We start from the raw sequence: 16,592 nt of genomic DNA, 5'->3' as shown, positions 1-16,592 counted from the left end.
ATTAATTATAATTTATATATTTAATTTAATTTAAATTCCATAATATATAATATACAATATATAATATATAATAATTCAAATTATATAATTAATTTAAATTAATATATATATTTAAATGTTTATTCATTTTTTTAAATATTTATTTTTGAGAGAGAGAGAGAGATTGAGAGAGCGCAAGCAAGGGAAGGGGCAGAGAGAGAAGGAGACACAGAATGCAAAGCAGGCTCCAGGCTCTGAGCTGTCAACACAAAACCCGACGCAGGGCTCGAACTCACGAACCGCAAGATCATGACCTGAGACGAAGTTGGACGCTTAACTGACTGAGCCACCCAGGCGCCCCAAATGTTTATTCATTTTTGAGAGAGACAGCGTGAGCAGGGGAGGGGCTGAGAGAGAGGGAGACAGAGGAGCCGAAGCAAGCCCCACACTGACAGTGCACAGCCCAATGCGGGGCTTGAACTCACGAACTGTGAGATCATGTCCTGAGCTGAAGTCAGACACTCAACCAACTGAGCCGCCCAGGGGCCCCTGTTAGGTGACATATTTTATCTGCCTGACACAAATGGCCTGAAGCAATCTTTGCCTCGTGTAAGAAGGGTCACTCCCAAATAATATAAGAACATTGGAAGAGGGGATTCCGTTATTTTCTGTTTCCAAAAGAAAGAATTTACCGAAGATCCACACATGGAATGAACTGTTTTCATGGTAAATATTTGCCTTTTTATCACAAAACAGTATATGATATTTTTGTAGATTTTTGTATTTTTTCTACAATGGCTCGATGTTTACAACATTCCATGGCCATTTTCCATGTCATTAAATATTTTTCTATAACAATATTTGAATGGTTTTACTGGGTTCCATTCTACGTATATACTATAATCCACTGAGTTTCTTCCTCTTGCACACTCCCGCTATTTCCAATTTTGCTTTTTTTTAAGTTTATTTATTTAATTTGAGAAAGCTGAGTGAGGGAGGGGCAGAGAGAGAGGAGAGAGAGAATCCCAAGCACGATCTATGTCATCAGTGCAGAGTCTGACGAGGGGTTCCATCTCACAAACCATGAGATCATGACCTGAGCAGAAATCAAGAGTTGGATGCTCAACCCGCTGAGCCACCCAGGGGCCCCTCCAATTTCCCTTTTTTAGCAATACCACAAGTACGCTTCTCCCAGAAATGTAGGCTAGCACCCATTTCCCCCCAAAATTCTTTACACAAAGTATAATCATTTAAACTATTTAAAAATTAATTTAATGAACAAAGAAAGCATTCTATTGTTGCTTAAATTTGCATCTTTTTAAATAACTTTTAGGACTAATTACATTTTCAAGTGTTTATTGACCATCTGTGTATTTTTATGAATTTCCCCTTTTGGTCTCTGCCTATTTGAGGAAGGGGAATGAATGTTTTCTAATAGAATATAAGAAGTTTGAAAATTATGTAACAGATGGGATATGTTGCCAATAAATTCAGCGTTTTGTCGTTTGCCCTTACCTTGTATTTACGGTGTTGTTTGTTTTTGACATACAGAAAATTTTAGCTTTAACGTTATCAGAACTGCCTGAGAATCCTCGAAGACACAATAAATGCGCAATCCACAGTCTCTTGTCTTTAAGGAGCTTATAATTCAATTGTGGAAATAGCTATAAACGTACGTAAAATAAGCAATATGATATTTAAAGCAGCAGTCTTTCTTTTTTTTTTTAATTTTTTTTTTCAACGTTTATTTATTTTTGGGACAGAGAGAGACAGAGCATGAACGGGCGAGGGGCAGAGAGAGAGGGAGACACAGAATCAGAAACAGGGTCCGGGCTCTGAGCCATCATCCCAGAGCCCGACGCGGGGCTCGAACTCCCGGACCGCGAGATCGTGACCTGGCTGAAGTCGGACGCTTAACCGACTGCGCCACCCAGGCGCCCCTAAGCAGCAGTCTTTCAAGGAAGGACTTAGCCTCTAGGAGATAGGGCTGTTGCTTGCTCAGAGTTTGAAAAAGCCCCTTACGTGCTCCCGATCATCAGTTGTCATCGCTTGGTTGATGATCACAGATGTCATCATCAGGCTGGGCAAGAACGAAGAGCGTCTCCAGGCTGCGTGTGATTAATGGCCCACAAATGTGACAATGCACTCAGGCTGACCCTCCTCGCAGTGCTGCGTTATTTTCTTTCTCTCTTCTGGGCAACTGATTGCACATTTGTGTCAGCACCCTTGATGATGTCAGTGATATTAATTGTGTTGATCTCCGCGTCTACGAAAACTTAGAAAAGCATCTAGAAAAAAAAAAATTGGAGGAGAACGAGAACAAACATTAGCTTTCGTTATCTTTTTACTTTCGGGGTAGCGTTCAAATTAGATGGTGTTGCCTGTGAGAGGTGAGGTCTTGCTTGTCTCCGTGTGTCTCTGGGCACTCTGAAGTGCCCAGCACATTTGTTACAATTTGCAATGTGTCTTAAAGAGTCCAACCCGATGAGACCTCACCGCGTGTGTGCGTGCGTGTGCGTGTATATGTGTCTCTGGGGGGTGGGGCGGACAGGGGCAGGAGATGAGGATTGAAAGCCTGGGGAGGCAGCTGCCTGAACTGACTCCGGTCCAGTGTGAGGGGCTGGCTGAGGGGCACTGTGGGAAACATCTCTCTGGATGGTACAGCAAAGCAACAGGACATGTCCAGAGAGCACGAGCCTTTCCAGCTCTGGTGGGCTTCAGCCAGTGGGGTGCTGGCACTATTTAACAACCAGGTCTCTGCGGGGGAACAAAGTCCAGATGTGATGCATCTGCTGATTTCAATGGGGTGAATACTTTCCCTGTGGGCAACTGCAAGCTTCCACGGTGAAGTCGCGGAGTGTGGAGCTAGAAAGAGATGTGCGCTGCGGGTCCTCGTGAGCCAGTCGGTGTGAGCTGACAGAGTTCTGTTTCTGTGCAATCCATCCATCCATCCATTCATTCGTGGCAGGACCATGACTACTTTGTGAGGTGGGAGCCATGAGGGGGGCAGAGTCCAGCATGGCATGGGAGCGTGTCCGGGAAGCAGCCCTGCAAGCTGGAATGGGCCTGGCTGAGAGGCAGCAGGACCTGGTGCTAAGCTGTAAAGTCCAGGCCAGGGTAGGGGGACACCTGCACTCAGAGAGGCTGCAGGGGCGCCAGCACTCATCTCTGGCCAATTTCAAAACTGTCAACATGACCCAGGGACTGGTGCCTAGGGACTGATGCTGTGGATGTGCTTCCTCTCCTTGTCAGACCTGGCTCAGGCACAGACCTGGGGGAACCAGCTGATGAAGAGCCCTGGGGACTCCAAAACCAGGGCCAGATGGGCCAAGGACTTCAGTGAACCCCCAGTGAGTGAATCTGATGTCTTCATTTATCCACATCGAGGAAGGAAACAATCCTATTGTTTCAGTATTCAGACCTAATTAGGAGTTAACATTACATCTTTTACTCCATAAGTGAATATTTTTAGGTAAACAAGAGGGATACGATTTTGCTGTTATGGAGTCTGCATTCTTGTGAAGGGGACAGATGACAGACATTTTCACTCTCCTTCCAACTGGGGACAGGCATACTGCTTTAGATAGGGTAGTCGTGGTCCTTCTGAGAAGCCAACGTTTGAACTGAGGCCTGAAAGATGAGAATGGACCAGTCATTCCAAGAGCTGGGACAGAAGATAAAGTCCTGCCAAGGTCCTGAGGCAGGAAGAAGGAATTGTGTTATCTCCAGTCTATGAAAACTTAGAAAAGTGTCTGGAAAAAAAAAAAATTAGGGGGAATGAGAACAAACATTAGCTTTCACTCTTTTTTTTTTTTTTGGTGGCATTCAAATTAGATTGTGTTGTTTCTCAGAGTTGAAGTCTTGCTTGTCTCTGTCTCTCTATGCACCCTGAAGTACCTAGCACATTAGTTAGAATTTGCATTTGCATTTAGTCTTCAATCCATTCTGAGCTTATTTTTGTGTATGCTGTAAGAAAGTAGTCCAGTTTTATTCTTTTGCATGTTGCTGTCCAGTTTTCCCATCACCATTTGTTAAAGAGATGTCTTTTTCCCATTGCATTTTCTTGCTTCCTTTGTCATAGATTAATTGATCATATAAGCACGGGTTTATTTCTGGACTCTCTAGTCTTTTCTTTTGATCTATGTGTCTATTTTTGTGCCAGCACCATACTGTTTTGATTACCACAACTTTGTAGTATTTCTTGAAATCTGGGATTGTGATACCACTAGCTTTCTTCTTTTGTGGTTCCATATACATTTTAGGATTATTTATTCCCGTTCTGTGAAAAATACTGTTGGTATGTTGCTAAGGATTGCATTAAATCCGTAGACTGCTTTGGGTAGTATGGACATTTTAACAATATTTGTTCTCCCAATCCATGAACATGGAATATCTTTCCATTTGTTTGTGTCCTGTTCAATTTTTTCATCAATATTTTGTAAGTTTTCAGAGTACAGGTCTTTCACCTTCTTGATTAAGTTTATTCCTAGATATTTTATTCTTTTTGGTGCAATTGTGAGATTGTTTTGTTTTGTTTTCTTTTCTTTTCAAAAGGCTAAAGAAGTACAAGTACTTTATTTATTTATTTATTTATTTATTTATTTATTTATTTAATGTTTATTTTTAAGAGAGAGAGAGAGAGAGAAAAAGAGAGTGAATGGGGGAAGGGCAGAGAACGAGGAGAACAGAGGATCCAAAGTGGTCTCTGCGCTGACAGCAGCAAGCCCGATGTGGGGCTTGAACTCACAAACTGAGATTATGACCTGAGCTGAAGTAGACACTCAACTGACTGAGCCACCCAGGCACCCCGATGAGAGTATTTTTTTAATTTCTATTTCTGCTACTTCATTGTTAATGTGTAGAAATGCAACAGATTTATATATATTGAGTTTGTATCCTGTGACTTTACTTGAAATCATTTATCACCTCTAGTAGTTTTTTGGTGGAGATTTTAGGGTTTTCTATATACAGTATCATGTCATCTGCAAAGAGTGAAGATTTTACTCCTTCCTTACCAATTTGGATGACTTTTATTTCCTTTTCTTGTCTTACTGCTGTGGCTAGGACTTCTAGGACTATATTGAAAAAAAAATGGTGAGAGTGGACATTCTTGTTTTGTTCTTTCGGGGAAAAGCTCTTTCTTAGGGGAAAGAGCTCTCGTTTTTTCACCATTGACTATGATGTTTGCTGTGGGTTTTTCATGTATATGCTTTATCATGTTGAGGTACGTTTCCTCTGAACTCACTTTGTTGAATGTTTTTTTTTTATCAAGAGTGGATGTTGTACTTTGTCACATGCTTTTTCTACATCTCTTGAAATGATCATGTGGTTTTTATCCATTCTCTTGATGTGATGTATCACATTGATTGATTTGCAAATATTGAACCAGGCGTGCATCCCAGGAATAAATCTCACTTGATCATGATGAATATTTTTCTCATGTATTATTGCATCCAATTTGTTAATTTTCGTTGAGGATTTTTGCATTTATATTTATCAGAGATATGGCCTACAGTTGTGTCATTATCTGGTTTTGGCATCAGGGTAATGCTGGCCTCGTAGAATTAATTTGGAAGCTTTCCTTCCTCTCTATTTTTTGGAATAGCTTGACAAGAATAGGTTTTAATTCTTCTTTAAACGTTTGGTAGAATTCACCTGTGGAGCCATCTGGTTCTGGATTTTTGTTTGTTGGGAGTTTTTTGGTTACTGATTCAATTTCATTGCTGGTAATTGGTCTGTTAAAATTTTCTGTTTCTTCCTGATTCAGTTTTGGGAAATTATATGTTTCTAGGAATTCGGCCATTTCTTCTAGGTTATACAATTTGTTGGCATATAATTTTTCCTAATATTCTCATAATCTTTTGTATTTTGGTGATGTCGGCTATTATTTCTCCTCTTTCATTTCTGACTTTGTTTATTTGAGTCTTTTTTTTTTAAACGAGTTTGATTGGGGGTTATCAATTTTGTTGATCTTTTCGAAGAACCAGCTCCTGGTTTTATTGCTCTGTCCTATTGTTTCTGTTTTGTTTTGTTTTGTTTTTAGTCTCTGTATCATTTATTTCTGTTCTAATTTTTATTATTTCCTTCCTTCTACTGGTTTTGGGTTTGTTTGTTCTCTTTCTTGTAGCTCCTATAGGTGTGTAATGTAAGGTTGTTTGAGATTTTTCTTGCTTTCGAGGTGGGCCTGTATTACTATAAACTTCTCTCTTAGAACAGCTTTTACTGGATCCCAAATACTGGAACATTGTGTTTTCATGTTCATTTGTCTCCATATTTTTTTTTCCTGCTGAAAATCAGCTCATAGCCTTATGGGATTTCCTTTGTATGTAACTGTTTTATTTTTCTCTTACTGTTTTAAAATTCTCTCTTTATCACTTAATTTTTGCCATTTTACTTGTTAAATCTTGGTGTGGGCCTCCTTGGGTTGATTTTGTTGGGGGATCTCTGTGCCTCCTGAGTCTGGATTTCTGTTTTCTTTCCCAGATTAAGGAAGTTTTCAGCTATTATTTCTTCAAGTAAATTTTCTTTCTTTAAAACATTTATTTACTTAAATTCAATACAATGTAGTGTTGGTTTCAGGAATAGAACCCATTGATTCATCACTTACATATAACACTGAGTGCTCATCCCAACAAGTACTCTCCTTAATGCCCATCACCCATTTAGTCCTTTACTCACTCACCTCCTCTCCAGCAATTCTGTATTTAAGAGTCTCTTATGGTTTGCCTCCCTCTGTTTTTATCTTACTTTTCCTTCCCTTTCCCTATTTTCATTTGTTTTGTTTCTTAACTTCCACATATGAATGAAATCATACGATATTTATCTTTCTCTGACTGACTTATTTTTCCTAGCATATACACTCTAGTTCCATCCATGTAGTTGCAAATGGCAAGATTTCATTCTTTTTGACTGCTGTGTAATATTCCACTATATATATATATATATATATATATATATATATGTATACACACACACACACACACACACACCCCATCTTCTTTATTCATTCATCAGTTGATGGACATTTGGGCTCTTTCCATAATTTGGCTATTGTTGATCGTGTACTATAAACATTAGGTTGCATGTGCCCCTATTTTTTTTTTTTGAACGTTTTTATTTTTTATTTTTGGGACAGAGAGAGACAGAGCATGAATGGGGAGGGGCAGAGAGAGAGGGAGACACAGAATCAGAAACAGGCTCCAGGCTCTGAGCCATCAGCCCAGAGCCTGACGCGGGGCTCGAACTCACAGACCGCGAGATCGTGACCTGGCTGAAGTCGGACGCTTAACCGACTGCACCACCCAGGCGCCCCTGCATGTGCCCCTTTGAATCAACATTTTTTGTATACTTTGCATAAATACCTAGTTGTGCAATTGCTGGGTAGTAGCATACTTCTATTTTTAATTTTTTGAGGACTCTCCACACTGTTTTCCAGAGTGGCCGCACCAGTTTGCATCCCCACCAACAGTTCGAAAGTGTTCCTCTTTCTCTGCATCCTCACCAGTATCTGTTGTTTCCTAATCTTCAAGTAAATTTTCTTCCCACTTTTCTCTTTCTTCTCCCTCTGCGATATCTATAATGCAAATGTTATTACACTTGGTGGTGTTACTGAGTTCTTTTAATCTATTTTCATTCTTTATTTTTATTTTTTCTTTTTCCTGTTCAGCTTGACTGGTTTCCATTAGTCTTCCAGGTCACTGATTGGTTGTTCTGCTTCCTGTATCTACTATTTATTCCCTCTAGTGTATTTTTAATTTCAGGTATTGAGTTATTCATCTTTGGTTGGTTCTCTTTTTATATTTTTTATCTCTTTGTTGAAGGTCTCACTGAGGTCCTATACTCTTTTCTCAAGTCCGCTGAGTATCTGTATGACCATTACTTTAAATTCTCTATCAGGCATATTGCTTACCTCCATTTTTTAAGCTCCCTTGCTATGATTTTGTCCTGTTCTGTCATTTGGAACATATTCCTCTGTCTCGCCATTTTGTCTCTCTGTGTCTGTTTCTATGTGTTAGGAAAGTCAGCCATGTCTCAAGAAGAGGTCCTATAGTTCCCTGCAGTGCAATGTTACCTGTTCACCAGAACCTGGTGCTTCACAGGTGTCTACTCTAGACACCTAAGGTGGGCCTTACTATTGTGACTGAGCTGTGTTTGCCCTCTGTGCAGTTGTGTGCAATGGCTCTCTTTAACTATTGTGGGCAGGGCTTAGTCCCTGTCTTGTTAGTGAGCCAATCTGGGGCTGCCTTAGGCTTGAATGAGTCAGACAAGGCATTTAGCAGAGCTTCAGGTACATTGAATTGCAAGGCACTTTCCCTGTGTTGCCCCTGAGGGGTTTCATCGGCGGGCAGACCCTGGAGTCAGACCAGATGTCTTCCCTCTGCTGGGGCCACAGAGGAGCTGGTGTGTGTGGCTCTCTTCTTTCCCAGGGCAAGAGTTAATTTGGACTGGTGTTGGCCCCCGTCACAGCTGCTTGCACGATGCTGGGCTTGTGGTGACACTTGGGATGGGCTCCTACCAGGGGCAGGTTGGAAGAGATGGATCCTCAGGAGAATACAAGGTGGGATGTATTGTTACGAAGCATTTTCAATATGGCTTCTTTTCTACGATAAGCAGTGGACAGTTTGTTCCCCCAGTCTAAAGGGCATGTTCTGGGTTATTTACACTGAGGTGGATGTTATTTAGGTGTATCCATGGGGTGAGGTGAGTTTAGGATCCTTCTTCTCTGCCATCTTCCCGAGAAGTCCAAACTAAAGATTTTTGATAATGATCAGGAGACGTTTTTCTTACATAACAGATAATTAAAAAAAATTTTTTTACGTTTATTGATTTTTGAGACAGAGAGAGTGTGAGCTGAGAAGGGGCAGAGAGAGAGAGAGAGAGAGAGAGAGAGAGAGATACAGAATCCGAAGCAGGCTTCAGGCTCTGAGCTGTCAGCACAGAACCTGACGCGGGGCACAAACCCACAAACAGTGAGATCATGACCTGAGTCGAAGTTCGGCACTTAGCCAACTGAGCCTCCCAGGCACCCCACAGATAATTTTTTTAGTTAAGCTTTTTATTTTGAGATAATTATAGATTTACACGCAGGTATAACGATACAGAGAGATTCCATATGCACTTGATACCCAGGTTTCCTCAACGGTAACATCTTATAAAACCGTACTGCAGTCTCACAACCAGAATATTGGCACTGATGTGGTCAAGATACAGAGCACTTCCATCACCTTAAAGATCTGTAATGTTTCCTTTTTTAGCCACACCCACTTACTTCCCGCCCACCACCATTCCTAGCAACTGGTACTGTGTTCCTCTTTTCTATAATTTTATCATTACCATTTAAGGAATGCTATTTGGGGGGCGCCTGGGTGGCGCAGTTGGTTAAGCGTCCGACTTCAGCCAGGTCACGATCTCGCGGTCCGTGAGCTCGAGCCCCGCGTCGGGCTCTGGGCTGATGGCTCAGAGCCTGGAGCCTATTTCCGATTCTGTGTCTCCCTCTCTCTCTGCCCCTCCCCCGTTCATGCTCTGTCTCTCTGTCCCAAAAATAAATTAAAAAAAAAAAAAAAGAATACTATTTGGATGGAATCATTGAATTTAGCAATTCAAACTTTATGAACACTACAGAAGCTTGCTTTCCCTTTAAAATTTCGTTTCTTCTTGATATGATGAAAATCATATTTTTCAAGATTTTTTTTTCAAGTTTACGAAACGCCTTTTGTTATCTTTTTCCACGGAAAGGATGTTGTGTTGTCATTTTATCCTTCTGGATCTGTTATGGAATGCACTCTTGCATAGTGAAAATGTTTGCTTCCATTCTTAAGCTAACTTACTAAGAATGAAAAGAAGTCACGGGTCACAATTTGGCTAGTGAAGGAAACACTTCTTTTTTTTTTTTTTAAATTTTTTTAACGTTTATTTATTTTTGAGACAGAGAGAGACAGAGCATGAACAGGGGAGGGTCAGAGAGAGAGGGAGACACAGAATCTGAAACAGGCTCCAGGCTCTGAGCTGTCAGCACAGAGCACAACGTGGGGCTCGAACTCACGGACCGCGGGATTATGACCTAAGCCGAAGTCGGACGCTTAACCGACTGAACCACCCAGGCGCCCCCACAGATCTGGTTTTCTATTTAGTGCATTTAAAAATCTTTCTTCTTATTTTTTTAACGTTTATTTATTTTTGAGACAGAGAGAGACAGAGCATGAACAGAGGAGGGTCAGAGAGAGAGGGAGACACAGAATCTGAAACAGGCTCCAGGCTCTGAGCTGTCAGCACAGAGACTGACCCGGGGCTCGAACTCACGGACCACGAGATCATGACCTGAGCCAAAGTCGGACGCTGAACCGACTGAGCCACCCAGGCGCCCCAGGAAACACTTCTTTATGGCGTTAGGTATAACGCAGGAAGCTGTTGGGAAACAGCAGAAAATGGGACTTCAGGTTGGACAGCCAGGCTTTGGCTCTCTGCTGGCCCTGTCTCTTCCCTGTCTCCTGCCTCCCAGACCTGCAGCCAGCTGGTGTTCAGGCTATACTGCAGGGTCAGAGATCTTTCTATTCCTATATCCCAGTTTTTCTGTGGCTACCTGGCATTGCAGATCTCCGACGAAGCCTCTGTTCTTCCCTGATCCTGCCCAACCTATTTGCTTCTAGGTCACAGCTTTTCACCCAGCCTGCTCAGTTGAGACTGTAGGACCGGGAGACCAGCAGTGTTGTTTTCTTTCTTAGATCTTCAGGCCCTTGGGTTTCTGAGTGCATCTCTACTGCTTACCCACTTAGCCTTGCCTGTTACAGAACTCTCCTGGGTGTTATATATCTGCTCTTAAAAAAAAAAAAAAAAAGAGCTTCAATCCCAGGTCCTACTACAAACCACAGAATGGAATGAAAATCTGGCAAAATATCTAGATGTCAAGTGGGGTGGGCTTTTGATTGTTTACTTTGTTTGCTTTGATTGTGCATGTGGGTTGTCTGCTCTGGTCAACTCTCTTTGACAACTTCCAATCCCTTCTTGTGCTCTAGCTTGTATTAACGTACCTTCCTGTGTGTCCCTGGGTCTTGTTTTAGTCTCCATTTCTGCATTTCCTCGTTGAGAGATGAAGCCACGAGTGGCATTGCCATCCAGGATCAACGTATGAGGAGAGTAGTTCATAGTTGCACGGTATTCGGAAAACACCTTTGTGCCCCCTTTAACCGTCCAATACTCCCAATTGGACCCTGACGCTCCCCTGTAAAGCCCAAGCGACTTCACAGTCTTTATCGGCAGATTTCATAAGATGCAACGTGTACTGGGTTGACAGTCATTCCTGTGGGTAGTTCTGCATTTTATTGATAAGGGGCTTTTATATAGTTTTGAATGAAAATGATCTTATGCACTTCAGCTCACAGAACCCTTTGAACATCCCAGGTTCTGTGAGGAGCACTTGCGTTTGTTGCTTTGATTACTAATATTTCCCTAACTGACTTATGTCTTTAAATTACATTAACAAAGACCCCAGATCTCTGGGAGTGAGTAGGAATGTAAGGAGAATGGATGGCCAGTCCTTCTCAATGAACAAGGCTGGAAAAGAGGTGGGTACTGTCCCTGAGACAGAGCCTTAGTACGACTGTGCCATAAGGCTCATTCTTTTACCAAATTTGTCTCAATCAAGTGGTATTAATCAAGATAGGTGACTTCAGATATTATTTTGCATAGACTGTATCCTATAAGAAGCTTATGGAAACTTAGTTTGAGTTTTGGGTGATTAGAGGGAAGAAATATAAGTTGCTGCCTTACAGCAAGATTAAGCCTAAAAATAGTCTTTATTTATTTATTTATTTATTTATTTATTTTTTAACGTTTATTTATTTTTTTGGGACAGAGAGAGACAGAGCCTGAACGGGGGAGGGGCAGAGAGAGAGGGAGACACAGAATCGGAAACAGGCTCCAGGCTCTGAGCCATCAGCCCAGAGCCCGACGCGGGGCTCGAACTCACGGACCGCGAGATCGTGACCTGGCTGAAGTCAGACGCTTAACCGACTGCGCCACCCAGGCGCCCCTAAAAATAGTCTTTAAAAGAAGGGACATTCTTATAGCTCAAGGCAACGTAATGGCAGCACAGCCTTTCCTGGTCACTGTGGTCACGCTGACCGTAGACAGTGACATTGATCACCTATCAGATGGGCCGGCATTATCTTTGTATGGTCAGCGACTAATGATTTAAGCAAGTGATGTTCGTTTTGGACTGAATTTGCACCCCTGGGACAAGGGGAAGGGTGAGTCCCCAGACCAATGGCCATCCATGAAGCCTGTCCATTTATCTGTGTTCCTTTTTACCAACAGCAAAAAATATGTATTTATAAGACGTGCACACAAACAAGATTCTTACGGGCACATTTATGTCTCTCTGTCTAATTATCTGTGTCTGGAAACACAGCAGTCAATTGATATTTCTAGTATTGAAAAGCTGTGCAAGGTGGGGTCGCCACAGCTCGAGTTCATGCCCATGTACAAAGATGCAACGAAACACTGGCGAAGATAACGATTCTAGAGAGACGCTTGGAAAAGGTAGGGAATAGACACGAAGTGTGAAAAGAAAAAAAAAAAAGGTAGCTATGACCATCAGTACACAAACGAGAGATGTATCCTTTCCTTCTGGGAAAATTACAAGTGCCCACTGTATGTTCCGTTCCCTTTTCAGGAATATACAGGCATCATTCAGTGTCTACTCCCTTGTCAACACCAATAGCCTCTCTTGTATCACTTGCACCTGATCCCTCTAATCCATAGGGGCAGAGTCCGGACCATGAATCTTACTCTAAAATAGGCTACTTTTGGGCTTTGTGCTCAGAGCCTGGAGCCTGTTCAGATTCTGTCTGTCTGTCTGTCTGTCTCTCTCTCTCTGCCCCTCCCCCACTTGCTCTCTGTCTCTGTCTCTCTCTCTCAAAAATAAATAAACATTAAAAAAATTTTTTTAATGGGGTGCCTGGGTGGCTCAGTCAGTTAAGCGTCTGACTTCGGCTTAGGTCATGATCTTGAGGTTCATGAGTTCAAGCCCCGCTTTGGGCTCTGTGCTGACAGCTCAGAGCCCGGAGCCTGCTTTGGACACTGTGTATCCCTCTCTCTCTGCCCCTCCCCCTGTCACTCTCTGTCTCTGTCTCTCTCTCTCTCTCTCATTCTCTCTCAAAAATAAACATTAAAAAAATTAAAATAGACTGCTTTTGGCATACAATGATAGATATTTATATTTGTGTGTTCATACCTTATTTCTTTACTTCGGTTGTGTACTTCCTAAGGTCAGGGCCAGTGTCTCCCAGTTCTTCCCAGGATGGCACTTTGCACCGGTTTAACTGTCCCTGAATGTTTTGAGTGATGATGGTGAATGGAAAAAAAACTAAAGATTTAAGGAAAAAGAAAAATGCTCAACCTTGACCCTTATTTATAAAATGTAACATTAAAGAAATGTAAAGTGTCAGAGGAGTTCGAATGGTGCTTGCACTCTGCTCACGCAGACTGTTTCTAGAATGCCCTCCCGAAACAGTATAAAAATACCATCACTGCTCTGTTTCATCAGGGTACACATCGTTGTGTGCTTGCAAGCTGGTGTATGTACCAAATTATAGGATCGATTTAAACGTAGTGATCGTATCTTGAGGAGTCAAAGAGTAATTGGGGAAGGCAAGATTGGTTTTATAGCAAACGATTACGGGAAATCTTACCTGAATCTTTTCAGTTTATCATTTTACTATGCAGTGTGTCATTAGCTGATTGTTACTGAGACAATGAGGGACTCGGTTCCAAAAACAGTCAATTACTTAGTCCAATTTGGGTAATAAAAACATTCTATGAATTGAAATATAGTTTACTTTGAAAGGAAATCCTGTCTCCCTGGAGGCTGTTAAATGGTTTGGGGAAAATGGTTCGACGACTCGCCTTTTTGTTGCAACATTATATGTTGGAAAAATACGCTTAATTACATTTGGTTGGCTCCAAAGACCTTCTGATGCAAGTGGCTCTGGATATTAACAAGAAAAACTCGCACGCAGGGAACCTGGGGTCCCGGGAGGTGGTGGGATACGCCCAGTGTGCACACGGCCTGTGCCAGAGCAGACCTGAGAGCCTTGATCGCCTGACTGTGAATCCAGTTGTCCTTGTATTATTACTACATGCAGTAAAACCCACAAATAAGGAAATACTCAAAAGGATCCCGCATAGTGTTTAGGTGGTGCATCCTCTGTGAGGACGCCTCGTTGGGAATTTCGAAGTTGTAAACTGCTTTTTTTTTAAATCATGAATTCGGCTTTTTAGTAGTAGAAATGCATATTCTACTCAACAGCTATACTAGACTACCATAACGTTTATGCTCCTCTTTAAAAAGCTTTTTGATTGCTTCTAGGAAGGTCTACAAATGAATCATTGTCATAAAACAATGTGTTTGGGAGACCTTAATGTTCTTGAAAGGTTTCCTTGGCCAGTATTGTCTTTCCTGCCATGCATTTAAGACAAATCCCTCCCCAAACGCCATCACTCACCAAGCAGCTTAGGAGGAGAGTTTTCTTGGGACATAAGGATCGTGAATGTGGTGGTCCAATTCCTTTGGCTTTTTAGAAAAGTTTGGAAAAGAGAGAAATATTTTTCTCTCTTAAAAAAAAAATCTGATATTTCCTCTAATCCCCGTGGCACACATGGGTGCGTGCACACACACGTGCTCCTGAGTCCCATGTGATGCTACAGCTTTCTCTAGGACCTGACTCATTGCATAGGAAAGTTCTGGAGCTGCCTGGGCCTTTATCTGCATGCCTCATCTGAAGGGGCCTGGGCTCTGTTTGCTTACGAGGAGCTATGTCTACAAGTGACCTATTTGTTTGAGGAGTCAGAGAGCTTATCTAAGCATGGAGGACATTATCCAAGCCTTTGCTCTGGGCTCATAATGGCGCCCGGCGGCAATCCTGTCTATCCGGAATTCTTTGCTCAGTAACGTGCCCTTGAGACACGTTCTGTTTTGACGCAAGAGTAAGTGCCAAACTGTCAAGCCTGCCTTTGGGAGATATCAAACTGTGTCTGACTTTAGAGCCTGTCTCTGAAGGAACAGACACGGTTCCAAATACACTTCATTTTTGTTCCTATGATGAAATTGGAAGCAATGTAATTACCAAGGGGTGGCGACTATGACCCATTTCTCTGCATCCCACCTGTTCAAGGGTACCTACAGTCCCTTTCATACTGCTGAGCACATAGTAGCTACTCAATTCAATGTTGTTGGGACGGAACTATTGAAAAAATAGAGGAGTCACGGTCTGTCTACAGAGGGTGTGGCTGCCTGCCACTTTTCAAAATCGCATAATATATTAAAGTTATACATTTCCAAATGGTCTGCGTTAAATGGATTGAGTCAATGGCCCTAATTCATCCTGGATCCAGGCCTTTTGCAATGCGTTTGCAGTTTTTCCCATCAAGAGGTGGAACACATTTCTAATTTGCTTTGGCCAAGGGGATGTTAGCAGATGTGAAATAAGCCGATTTGTTAAGAGGCGCTCGTGCATTTCTGCATCTTCCCCTCGTCCTCTGCCTTCACAATGAGAACGTGCCCGTGTTGGAAGATGAGTCGGCTTGCCCCATTGTCCCAGCCCAGGCCACCGTAGACCACCTGGTCACCAGATCACCTAGGAGACAGCCCAGCCAAGATCAGCAGAGTTGCCTCGCCAACTTCGGGCGACTGTCAGTGTAAGAGCAAACCCAGCCCGATCCGCAAAGAGAGCCCAGCTTTTGATAGAATCATAAGCAAAATAAATTCTTATTAGGTTACACCACCGAGTCTCAGGGTGTTTGCTACGCAGAATTATTGTGGCAACAGATGATTAATAAACTATTCAATGGAGGCACCTTGGGGGCTCAGTCAGGTGAGCATCCACCTCTCGATTTCCGCTCAGGTCATGATCCCAGCGTTGTGGGAGTGAGCTCTGCATTGGGCTCCAGGCTGAGTGTGGAGCTTGTTTAAGACTCTCTCTCTGCCCCTCTTCCCTGCTCTCTCTCTCTCTTTCATATAAAAAATAAAATAAAATACTAAATACAACGTCATCTTTCTTTGACTCCTATGTCACTTCAGAATTCTAATCAGAGTAATTGTTAGGAAAATTACATACCTGTGTCTAGTTATAGGGATAAGTAAAATACAGGGGATTGAGGTGAATCTGCACAGACCTTGTTAACATAATGACCAGGTATATTTCCACACTCATAACTGGGGCATGTGGTATGATAAGCATAAGGGGTGTTATAACAAATATATTTGAATTGTTGTCCGATGCAAAAATGTACAAGTGTTCTACCTCCCGAGTTACATAAAAATGAAGAAACAACTGGGGCGCCTGGGTGGCGCAGTCGGTTGAGCGTCCGACTTCAGCCAGGTCACGATCTCGCAGTCCGTGAGTTCGAGCCCCGCGTCAGGCTCTGGGCTGACGGCTCAGAGCCTGGAGCCTGTTTCCGATTCTGTGTCTCCCTCTCTCTCTGCCCCTCGCCCGTTCATGCTCTGTCTCTCTCTGTCCCAAAAATAAATAAACGTTGAAAAAAAAATTATAAAAAAAAAAAATGAAGAAACAACAAAAGCCAAACCAAAAGCACTCTTTGGTTTCCTGTCCTTTGTC

Source organism: Herpailurus yagouaroundi, unplaced genomic scaffold (genome assembly GCF_014898765.1).
Source record: "Herpailurus yagouaroundi ecotype Mexico unplaced genomic scaffold, PumYag 203, whole genome shotgun sequence".
NCBI lineage: Eukaryota > Metazoa > Chordata > Mammalia > Carnivora > Felidae > Herpailurus > Herpailurus yagouaroundi.
Note: the sequence above shows the minus strand (reverse complement) of the source record.